General features: G+C 54.4%; 1 protein-coding gene across 1 annotated transcript in view; it reads left to right on the plus strand.

Moving 5' to 3' along the window:
* The window catches only part of LOC125959460 (echinoderm microtubule-associated protein-like CG42247), a 31,485-nt gene that overhangs the window by 6,762 nt on the left and 19,723 nt on the right, over window positions 1-5,000 (plus strand). The window lies entirely within an intron of this gene.

Consider the following 5,000-nt stretch of genomic DNA (forward strand, 5'->3'; position numbering starts at 1 on the left):
AAAAAAGTGACTAAAGAAGAAGCGAAAAAAAGCGAAGGAGCGAAGGAAGGAAGGAAGAAAGAACAGGAAGGACGCGGGTGTGCGGGTGGGTGGGCAAACCACCGTCCGTTCTCCCACATCCTCTTCTTCGTCGCTGCTGCTGCTGCATCGTCTGCGTGGCCAGGGCTCCTTCCCCGCGAAGGAGAGCTTCACGGCGACATGTTTCCTGTAAATATTTGCATACTTGCCTACTTCATCCATCTCCATATGTCCTTCAGTTGCCTCAATAGCGCTCCCTTTCCGCTCATTCGCTGAAGCGCAACCCGTAACCTTACATTTGCTCTCAAACTAGTGTCGGACATGGGAATTCCTTTTTTTGTTTTTCTTCTTTTCTACTTCTTTTGTTTTTGCTCCTAGACTAGACACGCGGTTTGGGCGCTTCAAGGCTGTGACTGTGCATGATACTCCTGATGCTCGATTTTCTCCTCTACATCAACTCCACCTCCATCCTCCCTTGCGCTCCCTATCTTCGCGCCCCGCCTGCGCCTTCTCAGCCTCCAGTAGCAGTTGTAGTCGTCCGCTAGCGCGGTTTCATGTCATGCCTTGATTTACTTCAATGTTTCATCTTCCATGTTCTACTCCTCTGTCCTAGGCCTAGGGGCTCTAGGAACCAGCGCCATCCAGTAGATCCCTTCATCCAGTAGTTCGGACCCCTTCGCTTCCCCCCTCTCGCCACGCCACGCTTCCCTAGAGACTCTCTTCCCTCGCCCTCGCTAGTGTGTGTGTGTACGCGCGCGAGCGTGTGTGTGTGTGTGTATTGTACCTAGTCGCCTCCATGCTATATGTTTATGTAAGTACGAAATGGGGCGCGGTGGGTTGGTGTTTACGATTCCCGCGATTCAAGTTCCCTTTCTGCCACAGATACCACCCGAACCCTCATCCCCCTGTATCATTAGGTACATCACCCCCACGTTCACCACCACCACCACCACCACCCGTTATTTCACACGATGTTGCGCGTGGCTCATCATTGCTGTTGCTGCTGCTTCCTGTTCAAGGACCACCTTTTCTTCCTCCCTACCCCTACCCCTACCCCAACCCCTATCCTTAACCCTCCCTCCATCTCACCGCAGGACTGTGGAATTGAAGGATTTGACGCTAATCACTTTTTAACGACGCATCACGTCGATGACCCTCGGCTTATCCTTTATTAGCCTTTCGCGCTTCCGCTTCCTTCTCCCTTTCATCCCCTCCTCCCCGTCTACCCTCCCACCCTTGATAGCTGCAGGGTTTTTAGGTGGGTTTCGCGGCCAGCTCGTGCCAGCGAACCAGCGATGGATGCCGCTCCGCACACCAATGAGCCACTTTCTTATCAGCATGTCACGCGGCAGCACCACCCCAATACACGTGTGCTTCCCATCTTTTGTGTATTGTTGTTGTTGTTCTTCTTCTGATGCGCACCTTTAGCCCGATTTCGCAGCTTTTTCTCGATTTCTTGGCTTGGCTTAGCCTTATTTCGTTTTTTTCTTTTCTGCCGTGTGTTTGCGATACATAATTGCGTGTAATTAGGTGCTGCCGGTTGGTATAGGCGCTGGATGGACGGACGGCTATCGCTCGTCCATTACCTTTCGGGCGTCATTACTCGTTATCGGTGGGTGGTGCCGGGCTGGCGGTCGCTCGCTTTTATGAGCGTTTTATAGGACAGCGCTTTTTCTGTTAATAGCCTGCCAAACGGACAAAAGAATAACGCTGGCTGGTGGTGGTGTTTCTGCTTCAGACACACACATACACACACACACACACATACACATGGGAGAGTCCTTGAGTTCTTGCCGAGGCGAGTAACGAGTGCACCACTCGTCCTTTGTTGCGGCGTCCTTCGCTTCCCTGTAAACGCAAACGCTGCAGAGATGTGTTAAGCGATAAAGAACCCCTCCCTCTCTCTCTCTCTCTCTCACCATCATGCACTTTCCTCCATTACGTCTGCCAACTCATGTTTGGTTTTTGTTTTAAAAAATCAAAAACTAAAAAAAAAAAATCGAACGTGCATACCGATGTCGTGGAGGCGCACGGTATAGTGATGGTGGTGGAGGCGCATGGTGAGTCACTTAGCGCTCCGGGGTTGAAAGAGTTCGGTTTGAACTGTAGCGTGTATGTGTGTGTGTGTGTCGAAGGGGTTAAACCAATTGGCTGATTGCTAGGCCAGACTAGTGGATGTGTGCGTTGTTGCTGTTGTTGTTGTTGTTTTGGCAGTGCGCCCCTGCGCCCCTTACAAGGAGCACTATACCATGCTCAACTGAGCTCAACAACTAAGCCGTCGCAGGTCGCAGATCAAACGGAACCGTGATTGAACGAAGCCGTGAAATTGTGACAATTTGGGGCCGCGTTGGAGTAACAGCAGCCAGCCAACATGTAGGGTATCTTATAAACACACACACACACACACACACACACACTCCTCAAACACCTCCGCTAAACCGCAGCCCAAACCCAGAACCTCCAATCTTAACAGCCTGTAGGGATTTAGGAGGTCTAAGGTCCGTATCTTGATGCGTGATTGAGGTGTTTGCTACGTCCCCCAGTTTCTTGCTTCTTCTTCTTCTTCTTCTTCTTTTTGTTTTGCCGTAGTTTACTGCCCCCCCCCCCCCCACCCCGCAAACCTCCATGCTGGTGTTGTTGTTGTTGCAGTTGTAGTAGTTATTGTTGTTATTGTTGCTGTTGTTGCTTCGTTGTGTGCTTTTGCTTTGTAGCCATATGCGTATATATATATATATATATATGAATGTGTGTGCGTGTGTGCTTTAGTGTCGCGCAACGGATAATTAGTTTCGCTGGGTATGAAACACGTATTTTCGACGAAACCCCCGCTCCACCTCCTTGAGGGAGGAGGGGGAGGTGTCACCGTTTCGCCTTTTGCCAAGCCAACCAATCCCCGCGCAAACTCTCCACCCCCCAACCCCAACCCCAACACCGGTTGGAGCCGTTCCGTGGCAAGCGTGATCGTGACGATGAAGCTCCAGAAAGTAGGCAAAAAAAAATGAGGCCAAAACAGGACCGCACGCAACTCGCTGCTCAACCTGCTGCTGCTGCTGGTACCGTGGCCGAAACCCTCCCGAAACCAGCGCGGAAAAACAAAGGGAAAACAAGTGGAAAACCGCAACTACGGCAATGACGATGATGATGATGATGATGATGGAGAGCTCCATCGGCAACGGTATCCGATCGACAGCCATCACACACACACACACACATACACGCGCGTGCAATGGGACCAGATGGTCAGAGGGTGCGTAAGGGGGTGCAAATCCGGCATAGCACCCCTCCCCCCGTCTCACGCCAGCCTTGCAGACCAATCCCCCATTTTTTTAACAGGTGCGGTGTGCTGGTTTATGGTCATTACCTTTGCAGTCATAATCGCACACCCCCTCTCCCGCTTCCACCTCTTCCATCCACCCCCCGGCCTCCCCCTCCCCGGCTCGTTTCGAAAGTAGAGCGAGAAGGTGGTTTTTCCCAAAGCGAAGGTGTGACGGAATGGAATATGCTAATTCGCGCTGGGTTTTTTGGGGGATGGATGCGGGGGAGGGGGGTGCTTTCGCGCTCAACATGTGTGCCAGCCGCGTGCAAGTGGCGGCAGGGGGTTATACAGAAAGGGGGTCACAGGGACAGGTGCCCGGCAAGAGGCACCGAGTTCCAGGCCCCAGCCTCCACCCAAGAGATGGAATGTCCAAGTCATCCTCTGAGACCTCTGAGTTCGGTTCGATCAGGCCTGTCTGGCATCCCTTCTCCGCCTCGCCATCCTCTCGCTTTTGAAGCTTTTTTCACACACACACACACACACTCAGCACACTCACACGCACACGCATGACGCATTCATGGCGTTTGGGGGATATTGGTTGGCTTGAAGAACGGTATGACGGTGCAGGAGGGAGAGGGGGAGGGGGGCTTAGCAGTAGTAGTTCTGTTCCAACAATTGAGGTTAACTGTGTGCGTGTGTGTGTGTGTGCCGTGGGTGCGTGTTTCGACAGTTCTCCGATCCATCGACCGATACGACCGCATCCAGCGAGTTCGACGACGACGACGACGACGATAACGGAGGCGACGGCGGCGGCGGCGGCGACGGCGGTGTCGGCGAGCGAAGGAAGGAAGAGCAAGCGAAGGAAAAGGAACGGAAGTGCCGGATACCGGATCGCCGGAGAACCGGACCGAAACCGTATCCCGTAACACTCCGGAGACCAGCGGCTGGAGTCGATCGTTACCTTCTCGCCGACGACGACGACGACGACGACGACGGCGGCGTCGACGACTACGAGTATTACGAGCACTACGAGAACAACGGTCTTGTCCGCTACGGTGAGGAGTACCAGTACCGGCAGTACTTAGACACCGAGGAAGAGGAGGCGGAGGCGGAGGAAGAGAGCGACGAGTGGCAACAAGCGAGGTGGTACGGTGGTAGCGCCCTCTGTTGGCCAAACCGGCCAACTACCAGAGCCCACCACAGGGTAGCGACAGCAGCAGCAGGGGGGGAAGCGACAGCGTCCGGGGGCGACAGGTTCGGTCGTCGCCGGGCGTTCGGCGACCCTGGCGAGGACACCCCCTCCGCCGCCGCCGCCACCGTCGTGATCGGGGCCGGATCGGGGTCATATCATGCGTACCCGAGGCTTAGACGTCGCTCCGTGACCACCACGTCATCCCCGATACTACTACTACCGCCGTACCTGAGTCAGCATCAGGTTCGTTCCCATTCGCACCTCGACACCTACCAGCCGGCGGTCTGCAGGCGGTCAGCCCTGGGAGCGTACGCTCCTCAGCATTACAACAGGAACAACTACTACCACCACCACCACCACCACCAGCAGCACCAGAAAAAGGAGAACAGCAGTTCCGAGCAGCGCGTCGAGTCGGAATCGAGCGGCGGCTGCGAAGAAGAGGAGGAGGAAGAAGAAGCAAAAGAAGGAAGGAAGGAGGTCGTGCGGCGGTCGCGGCACCGTTTCCTGACAATGTCCGGTGACACCGTCGTCGAC

Source organism: Anopheles darlingi, chromosome X (genome assembly GCF_943734745.1).
Source record: "Anopheles darlingi chromosome X, idAnoDarlMG_H_01, whole genome shotgun sequence".
In the NCBI taxonomy this organism is placed as follows: domain Eukaryota; kingdom Metazoa; phylum Arthropoda; class Insecta; order Diptera; family Culicidae; genus Anopheles; species Anopheles darlingi.